The sequence below is a fragment of the Piliocolobus tephrosceles genome, chromosome 1 (assembly GCF_002776525.5).
Source record: "Piliocolobus tephrosceles isolate RC106 chromosome 1, ASM277652v3, whole genome shotgun sequence".
NCBI classification, from domain to species: domain Eukaryota; kingdom Metazoa; phylum Chordata; class Mammalia; order Primates; family Cercopithecidae; genus Piliocolobus; species Piliocolobus tephrosceles.
The window spans coordinates 179298298-179312120 of NC_045434.1; the positions used below are offsets into that span (position 1 = coordinate 179298298).

The 13823-nt window shown below is 41.0% G+C and overlaps 1 pseudogene across 1 annotated transcript in view; it reads left to right on the forward strand.

The window, feature by feature from the left end:
* The first annotated feature begins 13550 nt into the window (after positions 1–13550).
* Positions 13551–13823, forward strand: part of LOC113225084 — a 1616-nt pseudogene continuing 1343 nt past the window's right edge. Inside the window, exon 1 of the transcript XR_004229069.1 lies at positions 13551–13797. The product of XR_004229069.1 is annotated as a heterogeneous nuclear ribonucleoprotein A1 pseudogene (transcript). The remainder of the gene's footprint in view (positions 13798–13823) is intronic.

Here is a 13823-nt window from a genome sequence, read left to right on the forward strand (position 1 = left end):
TTATGTGTATGTGGTGAATCACATTTATTGATTTATGTACATTGAATCATCCTTGCAACTTTGGAATAAAAACCACTTGACTCAGTGTATTTTCTCTTTGATGTTCTGTTGGGTTCTGTTCACTAGTATTTTATTGAAGATTTTTGCAACTGTGTTCCTGAGGAATATAGGCCTATAGTTTTCTTTTCTTGTTGTGTCTTTGCCTGACTTTGGTGCCCCCAATCCATTTTCTTTTCTGTAAAATGTGAATAGCACCTACTTGGCAAGGTTATCAGGGTACAATGTAAAGTTCAGTTTGTTCTGCTCTAAATCAAGCATCTGTAACTCAGATTAGCTCCATGTGACTAGCATATAGGGGAATGAAGCCATTATTAGGTAGACATTACACTGGTTCATATGTAATTTTTCCAGAATATTAATGCTTTCCACCACCAAATAACAACATTTGAATTTGAGCACACTAATATGACTGACTGCAGCAAGCTAAGGAGACTCTGATCCATCGTGTATATCATACTCATTTGCTCCACAGCCTTCCTTTTGGCCACAGCTCTGTCATGGAAGTAACTGATGTGAAGCTTCCCCTGGTATTTGTGTATTTTATACTTATCTCTATAAATCAGCACTTATATCTCTTCTTTACATCATCTTTATCAAGCTACCTTCATCTTTTAAGCTAAAGTTTAAATTCACAATTATTTCTCATTAGGAGTTTAACCTTTTTAAAAGTATGTGAGTTTTTTTCATTAGGATCATTTTTGCATTTATCGTTGCTGTGATTACAAAGCTGCAGTGGTTTTAAGAGGTCTTCCCCGACCCTATTTTTCCCATACTTGACTAACACACAAAAAGTGGGAGTTCTCTTCCCTCTCCTCCAGAAACACAACTACAATGATACAATAATAATAGCAGCTACAATTTTTTGCATACACTATGTAGCATATATCATTTTAAGTGCCCTGTATGTACTGCTGTATGTAATTAAATCTAAGATGTCAGTTTTTAAGAACATCATTATTTTATGCACCACTAAGAAAAAACTCTACCAATTAAACTATAAGATGCTTTTTATCACATTCAATTTTTATTAAATAGATATTAAAAGAGCTTTCTTAAATTTTTATTTTATATCACTTCTGTGCCTACATGAAGAGGAAATAAATTTGTGAGTGTATTACCAAGTGAAATAGATATGTAAAAGTAGTCCTAAAATGCCTCTTTATAGTCTGACTCTTCTGAGCTGCATTTAAATTCAGAGTTGTCCATTTACAATATTTCCCTCTGTACCATTGTGAGCACTGAGATACAGCATTTCTTAAAAGAAGCTGTGGAAGTTGCCAGTACCAAAAGGGAGTCATTTATGTCAAACTCTAACAAAATGGAGTCAGGGGAGACCATGAAAAAGAAGCCCTTATGTATACATCCCCATAACAAGACTTATCACAGGAAATTCCTGCACATAGACCAGTAACACAAACAACATTTGTATTATCACAAGAACTTATCACAAGAACTTCAGGACTTATCACAAGAACTTCCTCAAGACCACTGTATTCTAGGTAAGCCACTTGCACAAGGACATTTATCTAGCAACAAGTGTCTCCACCAATGAACTGATGCCAGCTCCTGCAACAAGCCCCTGTAACCTATGGTCTTTGTTTCAAAATACCTTATGTGAACTTCTTTTTTTGTCTTTAAAAGTTTCCTGGTGGGGCATGGTGGCTCACGCCTGTAATCCCAGCACTTTGGGAGGCTGAGGCAGGCAGATCACTTGAGGTCAGAAGTTCAAGACCAGCCTGGCCAATAGGGTGAAACCCCGTCTCTACTAAAAATGCAAAAATTAGATGGTCATGGTGGCACACCCCTGTAGTCCCAGCTACTTGGGAGACTGAGACAGGAGAATCACTTGAACCCAGGAGGTGACGTTGCAGTGAGCCAAGATCGCACCACTGCACTCCAGCCTGGGAGACAGAATGAGACTCTGTCTCGAAAAAAAAAAGAAAAAGTTTCCTTTTGCCCCAGATATGAATGTGGTTGCCATAGCATGTGTATCCCAGATTGCAATCCCTTTGCTATTCCCAAGTAAACCCTTTGTTTGCAGAGTTTGTCTCTTTGTCACTCATTATAGGTTGACAATCTGGTGTCAGAAGTGAGAGGGAAGCGAGCTCACCTTGGAGAGACTGGTGGCCCCAGGAATAGAGTACAGTACCCACCTGAGCTCCCTGTGCTCTTCATTTTCATGAATCACCTTTTTGTTTCTGTCAGTCTCCTCATAGATTTTGGACTCACTCTTTTCAGCTGAGCTCTGAGTTTATTCAGGATCCAGCTTTATAAAGGCCTCAGGGACATCATCCATGTGGTGAGTACTCTTTTGGTTTCTGCACACCTAATTTAAAATTTAGGTTAGCTAGATTTTTCTTGTTTCTGAACATCTTCCAAGAGCAAAATAACATTCTAACAGGCATGAGTCAACACTATTTTGACTTTCTGTCTATTGGAGGCACACAAGTATTGGAGATGCATGTGCAGACATCAGACCAAAAGGTTAGAAGCACCCCAAGAATAACCAAACAGAAATGTTGTTTGTGTTCCATTTGCAGCTAACACATGGCAAGACAGAAATGTAGGTTGCACCCTGTTTGTGCTAGTATATTTGTAGAATTTCTCCTTTTGCTCTTGAGAGATTAATAAGAAACAGAATGGGATCCCAGATTCTAAGGTATGCAAAGACAGTGCTCCTTCAGAGACTTTAGCCGGCCACATGTTCAAACATTATGGCCCATTATCTTGCATATTTTTAAACTGATGGGCAAATTATGCCAAAGAAAATTTAAAATTACAATGACCATTATGTAGAACATTCCATATGAACAACACTGCACTTTAAGAAGGGCATTTAAAAATGAAGGCTCCCAAATTAGGTCCACCAGGGCTACCTATGGAGGTGCAGAAGCTCCTAAAAAGATTTCAAACATTTTTATTGCCTCTTTTAAAAGACTCTTCACAGAAGACCAAGAGCTTCAGTAACTTAATTTATTTTTTTTTAAGACACAAAAGAGTAGAACAGCTAGTGTTAGGGACTCCCTTAACAGGATTAAAAATCTAAAATCAGAACAAAGTTCAAATCCTTTAAACCTGCCATAAATTCTTTTTTTCGGTAAATGTACTTAGCTTAGGAAAGAAACACTTGCAAAAATTAGTTTGAATCATTTGTATATTTGCAGCATGATAAGGAGGTCTTTTTTGTTTGTTTGGCCTTCTCTCCTAAGTTGAAATGGAACCATATACTCAGGGAGAAAAAAAAGGAATTGAATATTGCCAGGAATATTATTTGCTGTTTGTCCCAGCTGAAACCTGATTATAAGATATTTTAAAGGACTTTTTAAGAGCTCTACCGGGCGCCTGTAGTCCCAGCTACTCCGGAGGCTGAGGCAGGAGAATGGCATAAACCCGGGAGGCGGAGCTTGCAGTGAGCTGAGATCCGGCCACTGCACTCCAGCCTGGGCGACAGAGCGAGACTCCGTCTCAAAAAAAAAAAAAAAAAAAAAAAAGAGCTCTATCATCATAAATCAGTTTAATTGGAAGCTTGTAATTTTGGTGGGGGTGGAGAGAGGGGGGAGCTTTCTGTTCTCTCTATTGGATCCTGCTTCTCCCATGAAAACTTCTCAGTCCACTAAGCCCCTCTTCTTGGACCACTGCTAGCTATATGCTGTGCCCCATCTGTCTACTTTCTCTCTCGTGGGCATGATTTTTGGCTATTTAAAAATTGAGCAAATGAAATATCTTAAAGGTCTTTTCTACTAATGTTAGTAAAAGGCATTATTTGGGCTGGCGCAGTGGCTCAAGCCTGTAATCCCAGCACTTTGGGAGGCCGAGACGGGCGGATCACAAGGTCAGGAGATCGAGACCATCCTGGCTAACGTGGTGAAACCCCGTCTCTACTAAAAAAATACAAAAAACTAGCCGGGCGAGGTGGCAGGCGCCTGTAGTCTCAGCTACTCGGGAGGCTGAGGCAGGGGAATGGCGTAAACCCGGGAGGTGGAGCTTGCAGTGAGCTGAGATCCAGCCACTGCACTCCAGCCTGGGCGACAGAGCGAGACTCTGTCTCAAAAAAAAAAAAAAAAAAAAAAGGCATTATTTGAATTGACTTAGAGATAAATGAGCACGCCTAAAACTGCTAGAAATATAGGAACTAACCCAACATGCTTGTCGAGTTCAGGTGACTTGGATGAATCTTTGGCAAATGAGACTAGCTTAATATTATCGGTTTAATGAAAACAGCTGTGTCTTCTGGGTTATCAACGAAACACCCATGTATTTTACTTTAGGGTTCCTGCTTCAGCGATGACTGCCTGACATGCTCATGATGTATAAATGGTTATCGGGGAAATAACCTGAAATGATGGCTAACTTTGTCTCTAATGTCTCATTTAATTTTCATGAGTATTCTAGGCATAATCGTTAAAAAAAAAAAAAGTGATCTAAATAGCTATAACTTGGATAAAGTTTATAAATGAACTTTTTAACAACAATAATGTTTTATAATATGTCTGCTTAAAAACTGTTTCCTAAGGCCGGGCACAATGGCTCACGCCTGTAATCCTAGCACTTTGGGAGGCCGAGGCAAGTGGATCACGAGGTCAGGAGATCGGGACCATCCTGGCTAACACAGTGAAACCCCATCTCTACTAAAAATACAAAGAAAAAAAAATTAGCTGAGTGTGTGGTGGCGGGTGCCTGTGGTCCCAGCTACTCAGGAGGCTGAGGCAGGAGAATGGCATGAACCCTGCAGGTGGAGCTTGCAGTAAGCCCAGATCGTGCCACTGCACTCCAGCCTGGGCGATAAAGCAAGACCCTGTCTCAAAGAAAAAACAAAAAGGTGTCCTAAATCTCTTCAGTATCTACACCCTTAGAGTTTTGCTAGGTTAAATTAAATGATAGCTATTCATTGAATAACTAGATTTTTCCAATTAACATAAAATACTAAAATATAAATTCCTGAACTTAAGTTTAATTTTATTTTTGGCTCTTAAAATTTTATAAAAAGACTAAATATATTTGGGTCTGTTAGCAAACATGAAAAAATTGTTCTGTGAGGAATCACCTGTTTCTAGAAATTATAAAATGATAAGACAGTTTACAATGCTTGCTAGTTTTTATTGAAAATTAATGTTCTAAGAGTTTGTAAAATTCTAATCAATATATGGCAATTAAAATTAAAAAGGAAAAGGAGAATAACTCCATATGTGAAGAAAGTAAGACATGTTTTTGGTAAGTAAAGCTATGAGGTATGAAAGATGAGCTTTTTGGTAAGGAAGGACTAAAGGTGTTTGGATATTTTGTTTAGGAGGATCCATAGGAGTTTGCATTTACATAGGATGGATATTATTATGCATTCACAGGTTTCATGTTTACATTCACAAAATTCACACTTCTCCAGGGCTATGTAAATTCTTCTCCTCCCTGTTATAATAGAATCCAAAGGATCTTGAACTGTTTGACCACCCCGCAGACCACTTTGATGATGTCACGTTAATTGGACCTAGTGAGCAAAAAGTGGCAGAACTCTGAATGCCCTGGTAAGACACATATGTTTCAAAGGGCAAGGGATGACTCCTACAAAGTTCAACTTCTTTTAATGAAAAAATCTTTCACAAAGTTAGAAATAGAAGGCATTTTTCTTAATTTGATAAAAACCTATAGCACATTGTACAGACTTAACAGAATTTTAGATCCATTCCAGTAAGATCAAGGACAAGGGGAAAAGTGCCTGGTATCCCAGTTAAGTGTTTAACATGATGCTAGAGGTCCTGGTCAAGACAATGAGAAAAATAATAATTGTAAAAATGGGAAGGAAAAAATATATTATTACTATTCACAGATGATATGAGCATACACAGAAAATCCAAAATAATCAAGAGACTAAAACCCATACGAGAGTTAAGCAAAGTGTCCAGATATAAGATCAATTTACTAAAAAAATCTGTGATTGATATTTCTTCCAAAAGTGCATAACCTGAATGTAATCATTAGGAAGCATCAGACAAGCCAAAATTAAACAACATTCTAAAAATAAAGTGGCTTGTTGTGGTGGGCAGATGTCCATGTCCTGATCTTCGGAATCCATTAATATGTTAGATTACATGGCAAGCAGGCAATAGGATTGCAGATGGAATGGAAGTTGCCAGTCAGCTGATTGTGAGATGGGGATAATCCTGGATTATCCAGAGGGAGCACCTATTGTAATCACAAGAGTCCTTATAAGTGGAAGACAGAGACAAAAGAGAGAACCAGATAGATGGCAGCACAACGTTGCTGGCTTTGAAAATGGAAGAATGGAGCCTTGAGCCAAGGAAAGGAGGTGACCTCCAGAAGATGGGAACGGATTATCCTCTAGAGCCTTCAGAAGGAATACAGCCCTGCCAGCACTTGATTTGAGCCCAGTGAGACCCACTTCAGTCTTTACATCTCCAGAACTGCAAAATAATTAGTGTCATTGTAAGCCACTAACTTTGTAGTAATTTGTTACAACAGCAATAGGAAGTTAATGTACTAGCGCCTTCAAACACATCAAATGTTTTACGGCAAAAAAAAAAAAAAAAGATCCGGCCAGGCACAGTGGCTCACGCCTGTAATCCCAGCACTTTGGGAGGCTAAGGCAGGCGGATCACGAGGTCAGGAGTTCAAGACCATCCTGGCCAACATGGTGAAACCCCTGTCTCTACTAAAAATACAAAACTTAGCTGGGGTGGTGGTACGTGCCTGTAATCCCAGTTACTCGGGAGGCTAGGGCAAGAGAATCGCTTAAATACAGAAGTCGGAGGTTGCAGTGAGCCAAGATGGTGCCACTGCACTCCAACCTGGCAACAGAGCGAGACTCCCTCTATAACAACAACAAAAAAAAAAAAACTAAAGAGCCGAGTGCAGTGGCTCACACCTGTAATCTCAGCACTTTGAGAGGCCGAGGTGGGTGGACCATGAAGTCAGGAGTTCAAGACCAGCCTGGCCGACATGTTGAAACTCCATCTCTATTAAAAATACAAAAATTAGCCAGGCTAGTGGTGCAAGCCTGTAATCCCAGCTACTTGGGAGGCTGAGGCCGAAGAATTGCTTGAACCCAGGAGGCAGAGGTTGCAGTGAGCAGAGATCACGCCATTGCACTCCAGCCTGGGTGACAGAGCAAGACTCCGTCTCAAAAAAAAAAAAAAAAAAAAAAAAAAAAAAAAAGACTAGGTCAGGTGCAGTGGCTCACACCTGTAATCCCAGCACTTTGGGAGGCAGAGGTAGGCTGATCACGAGGTCAGGAGATTGAGACCATCCTGGCCAACACGGTGAAACCTCATCTCTACTAAAAATACAAAAAATTAGCCGGGCGTGGTAGCGGGTGCCTGTGGTACCAGCTACTTGGGAGGCTGAGGCAGGAGAATGGCGTGAACCCGGGAGGCAGAGGTTGCACTGAGCCGAGATGGTGCCATTGCATTCCAGCCTGGCAACAGAGCGAGACTCCGTCTCAAAAAAAATAATAAATAAAAAATAAAGACATGGCAACTGGAATCAATCCTGGAGTAAAAATCTTCTTTTGCTATAAAGAACTCTGTTAGAAAATCTGGAGATATCTGAACAAGGTCTGTAGATTACAAAATAGTAGGTATTGATGTCAGTTTCCTGGTTTTGATCATTATATTGAGGTTATTAAGATAATGTTCTTGTTTGGGGCCTACATATGTGCTGAAATACTTAGGAGTAAAGGAGCATCATTTCTACAACTTACTCTTGAAAATTCAGAAAAGGTATACACACACACACACACACACGCCAACACACAGAGAGAGAGAGAGAGAGAGAGAGAAATATGTGAAGTGTTCATTGGGTTTTTGTATTATTGTAGCTTTGTTACAACTTTTCTGTAAGTCTAACATTATGAAAAAATTAAGTCAAAAGACAAAGCTTTTAGTCCAAGTTGTAGCAAAACAAACACAACAAAACCCAGAATACTTAGATTTGCCGACATCTGGATTTATTTCTAATAACTGGAGGAATGTCTACTTTCAGTAGGAGAATTCCAAAGTTTTATTGCATACATAAGCCTTTTATACTAAATATTGGCGCTGGTAATCTAAGATCAGTTAACTTTTAGGGGTCAAGTTGTTCATACCAACATTTCCGGATATTGTACTTTGATACGCAGACAATTTGCTTCGATTTCAGGTTTTGTCCAATCACATTCATTCTTGTATTTGGCTATAAATATTTTATACCAATTTTTAGCTAATAGTAAAATCATGAAGTGGCAGGATAATTTCCAAGAATACAGTCTGTTAATAGGTTTTGCCTAGTTATATGTCTCTTCTGTTTCAAGAATCCTTCACACTTAATACCAAAGATTCTCAGGCATGTCCTCATCATTCATTGAATTTCTATTGTGTGCTTTGTAGGATTCATTGCTTACCACTGTCTCTGGTACTATTCAGCTTCTCTATCTTGAGAGTCTCAATTCCCGTAATTCACAATATGAGATATACAGAGGCCGGGCGCGGTGGCTCAAGCCTGTAATCCCAGCACTTTGGGAGGCCGAGACGGGCAGATCACGAGGTCAGGAGTTCGAGACCATCCTGGCTAACACGGTGAAACCCCGTCTCTACTAAAAAATACAAAAAGCTAGCCGGGCAAGGTGGCTGGCGCCTATAGTCCCAGCTACTTGGGAGGCTGAGGCAGGAGAATGGCATAAACCCGGGAGGCGGAGCTTGCAGTGAACTGAGATCCGGCCACTGCACTCCAGCCTGGGCGACAGAGCCAGACTCTCTCTCAAAAAAAAGAAAAAAAAAGAGATATACAGATGGCTAATAAAAACATGGACACATGCCCAACCTCACAAGTAAAGAATTGCAGGCTGATATGGTTTGGATTTGTGGCCCCATCCAAATCTCATGGCGGATGGTAATCCCTAGTGTTGGGGGTGGGGCCTGGTGGGAGGTGATTGGAGCATAGAGGTGGTTTCTCATGAATGGTTTAGCACCATCCCCCAAGTGCTGTTCTCTTGATAGAGTTCTCATGAGATCTGATTGTTTAAAAGCCTGTGGCACCTGCCCCTTCTCTCTCTTCCTCCTGCTCCAGCCATGCTTCCCCTTCACCTTCTGCCATGATTGTATAATCAGTTCCCTGAGGTCTCCCCAGAAGCAGAAGCCACTATGTTTCCTGTACAGCCTGCAGAATTATGAGCCAATTCAACCTTATTTATTTGTTTATTTATTTATTCATCTTCTGAATGGAGTTTCTCTCTCGTTGCCCATACTGGAGTGCAGTGGCATGATCTCAGCTCACTGCAACCTCCACCCCTCCGAGTTCAAGCAGTTCTCTTGCTTCAGCCTCCCAAGTAGCTGGGATTATAGGCACCCACCACCATGCCCGGCTAATTTTGTATTTTCAGTAGAGACAGGGTTTCACCATGTTGGTCAGGCTGGTCTCGAACTCCTGAGCTCAGGTGATCTACCCACCTCAGCCTCCCAAAGTGCTGGGATTACAGGCGTGAGCCACCGCACCCTGCCTAAACCTCATTTCTTTATAAATTACCCAGTCTCAGGCATTTGTCTTTTTTTGGCAGGGGGGCCAACAACATGGATCAGGCATTTCTTTTTTTTTTTTTTGAGACAGAGTTTCACTCTGTCGCCCAGGCTGGAGTACACTGGTGTGATCGCCACTCACAGCAACATCTGCCTCCCGGGTTCAAGCAATTCTCCTGCCTCAGCCTCCCAAGTAGCTGGGATTACAGGCAAGTGCCACCATGCCTGGCTAATTTTTGTATTTTTAGTAGAGATGGGTTTCACCATGTTGGCCAGGCTGGTCTTGAACTCTTGACCTCAGGTGATCCATCTGCCTCAGCCTCCCAAAGTGCTGGGATTACAGGCATGAGCCACTGTGCCCAGCTGGCTTTTCTTTATAGCAGCGTGAGAATGGACTAATACACAGACTTAAACAATAAAATATTATTTTCCATCCATTAACCTGGCTCTTTCTGTCTTCTTCGGAATAATAGTAATGTTGGCAAAGATGAAGTGAGAAGGCTACTCTTGTATGCTTTTGGTGGGAGCATAGATAGATATATTTTGGGAAAGCAATTTGGGTTTATATTCAAAAAGCCTTAAAAGTAGATACACTCTATGTAGTGGGTATTGTTTTTGCCTGTCTTGCAACCATTGTCCCTCAATCTCGCAATAGCATCTTAATTTCCTTTGAGGAAATATAGACTTGGTGGGATTTCTTATCAAAGTGCCCTGCTCTCCCTTACCCAAGAGGAGAGCATATAACCCAAGAGAAGTTAATCATATTCTCTTTGCTGAGAATTTGAATCTTGAGATTATAGAGCAAGAAGTCAATAGATGGTAGTAGTAGTAGCAGCTGCAGTACTATCACTACAGCTAATATCTACTAGTCAGTAGACATCCTCACTCTGTCCTGGGCACTATCTTGAGTGTTTCATATCCTTAGAAACAGCTGTATAAGTAAGGTCCTATTATTATCCCTATTTGCAGATGGGGATGATAATGGTGACACAAAGGTCAATCATCACTGAGGATACCTTAACGATACTGTATTAGTTATTTGCTGCTTCACAACAGATTACACCAAAATTCAGTGGCTTAAAATAACCAGTACTTATTATCCCACAGTTTCTGTAGGTTCTTCGCTGATAGTTCTGGCCTGGGATCTCTTGTGAGATTGTACTAAAGATGTCAGCCAAGCTGAAGTCATCTGCATTCCCAGCTTGACAGAAACAAGAGGATTGACTCTGAGATGGTCCACTTGTGTGGCTGGTGGCAGGAGGACTCAGTTCCTCACCACCTAGCCCCCACCCTGCACCCTGGGGCTGCTTTACTGTCTTCATGACATGGCAGCAACAGGTGATCAAAGACAGGTGAAAGCCACAATGCTTTCTATGGCCTAGCCTCAGAAGTCACACGCTATCATTTCTAGCATATTTTATTCAGTAGAAATCGCATCACTAGGTATAGTTTACACTCCCCTCTAGGGGAATTAGATTCCACCTCTTGAAGGCAGGACTATAGAAAGATTTGTGGACGTATTTTAAAACTACAGGTTGAATATTCCTTATCTGATACACTTGAGACCAGAAGTGTTTCAGATTTTGGATTTAGATTTTTTGGCAGATTTTGGAATATTTCTATATATACAATGAGATATCTTTGGAATAGGACCCGAGTCTAAACATGAAATTCATTTATGTTTCATATATACCTTATACATATAGCTTGAATGTAATTTTATAAAATATTTTAAATAATACATGCAACCCATCACATGAGGTCAGGTGTGAAATTTCTACTTGTGGGAGTTCAAAAACTTTTAGGCTTTGGAGCATTTTAGATTTTGGATTTTCAGAGTACGGGTGTTCAACCTGTACCACTAACACCATCCATTGGTTGTGTTACGTAGATCAGCAGATTTTCCCTGCTTCCCATCTTATCTATGGACTTGTTCAGTCTTTTCTTTGATCCTTTGAATTACATTCCCCTAAAAAAAATTATCTCCTTTTTATCTTAAGCTATTTATCTTGCTTTCAACAACAACAACAAACAAAAACAAAGAACAAACAAACCAAAAAATACCCACTCAGTCACTGCAATGCTCAGTCACCGCATTTCTGGAGTTCTCCTGTCTTAGCCCAGGTCCCTTAAAAAAGATAACCTGAGGCAAAGTTTACATGCTAAATCTTTCTTGGAAAGTACAATCCAAGGGCAATAAGAGTGAGGGGAAAAGGGAAGTGAAGCGGGAATAAAAGAAATCAAATATAAGATGGTGCATCGCCGAACTTCACAAGAAGGCCCAGGCAGCTACGTGGTCATGCAGAACAGCTTGCCACCAGAGACAGACTCTGAGAATTGTAATAGGGGCATTTGGGTAGATTTAAACCCCCTTGAACCCCCAAATTATACTAGTTCTCTTTTGACATGAAAAGCAGCCCTTCCTCTCTTCTGAAGGTGTTAGCTGCCCCTTTCCTGAAGATTCTATAGTTATCTTGCTAGAGGTAGTCACCTTGAAGAGGCATACTGATTCTTTTCAAAATCCATATGCATGATCCATCATTCCTTCCAGACACATAATAATACTCAAGTTGCAATAGACCCAAAGAGAAAGAGAAGGACTACAGGACTACAAAGTGTGATTCAAGAATAGGAACCAAATGGATGATTGAATAAAGAAAATGTAGTATATAGGCTGGGCACATTGGCTCACACCTGTAATCCCAGCACTTTGGGAGGCCAAGGAGGGTGGATCACCTGAGGTCAGGAGTTCGAGACCAGCCTAGACAACATGGTGAAACCCCGTCTCTACTAAAAATACAAAAATTAGCCGGGCGTGGTGGCAGGTGCCTGTAATCGCAGCTACCAGGAAAGCTGAGGCAGGAGAATCCCTTGAACCCGGGAGGCAGAGGTTGCAGTGAGGAGCTGAGATCATACCATTGCACTCCAGCCTCGAGGACAAGAGCAAGACTTGTCTCAAAAAAAAAAAAAAAAAAAAAAAAAAACATGTGGCATATATACACAATGGAATACTATGCAGCCATAAAAAAGAATGAAATCATATATTTTGCAGCAAAATTGATGGAACTAGAGGCCATTATCCTAAGTGAAACAACTCTGAAGCAGTCAAATACCACATGTTCTCACTTATAAGTGGGAACTAAATAATGTGTACACATGGGGCATACAGTGTGGAATGACAGACATTGGGTGGAGGGTTGGGAGGAGGATGGGGGATGAGAAATTACTTAATGGGTACGATGTACACTATTCAGGTGAGGGATACACTAAAAGCCCAGATTTCATCACTACTCAAAATATCCATGTAACACAACTACACTTGTACAACCTTAAATTTATGCAAATTAAGAAATAATAGGGGGCCAGGCACAGTGGCTCATGCCTGTAATCCCAGCATTTTGGGAGGCTGAGGCGGGAGGATCACCTGAGGTCAGGAGTTCAAGACCAGCCTGGCCAATATGACAAAACCCAATCTCTACTAAAAATACAAAAATTAGCCGGGTTTGGTGGTGGGCGCCTGTAATCCCAGTTACTCGGGAGGCTGAGGCAGGAGAATTGCTTGAACCCGGGAGATGGAGGTTGTAGTGAGCCAAGATCGAGCCACTGCACTCCAGCCTGGGTGACAGAGCAAGATTCTGTCAAAAAAAAAAAAAAAAAAAAAATAGATATCAAAAACACCAAAAGAACTGCAAGGTTTTGCCAGTATACATTTTGCAGGGCTATACTAGTAAAAGCCTGGGAAATATTTATGGAAGTGGATTACAAGAGAGAGAGAAAAATGTAATTTTTGATTGCACTGAATTCATTGATACAGATAAGTTAACTGAGAGTGGCTATAACAGCTTACTGGGCTGGCTAACTGAAACTTGGACTTAATGGTGGCCTACATTACATTAAGGAGAAAGGCCAAAATTTCCTATACACTATACAATAAGATGCCCAAAGACAGAGAGCTAGGAATGTCAGTCAGTAGGGACCTCTAGAAGCAGAATGCATTTACCCAGTGGAGTTAACAACACACCTGCTGCCCGTGGACGCCGCCGAAGAAGCATCGTTAAAGTCTCTCTTCTCCCTGCCGTCATGTCTAAGTCAGAGTCTCCTAAAGAGCCCGAACAGCTGAGGAAGCTCTTCATTGGAGGGTTGAGCTTTGAAACAACTGATGAGAGCCTGAGGAGCCATTTTGAGCAATGGGGAACGCTCACGGACTGTGTGGTAATGAGAGATCCAAACACCAAGCGTTCCAGGGGCTTTGGGTTTGTCACA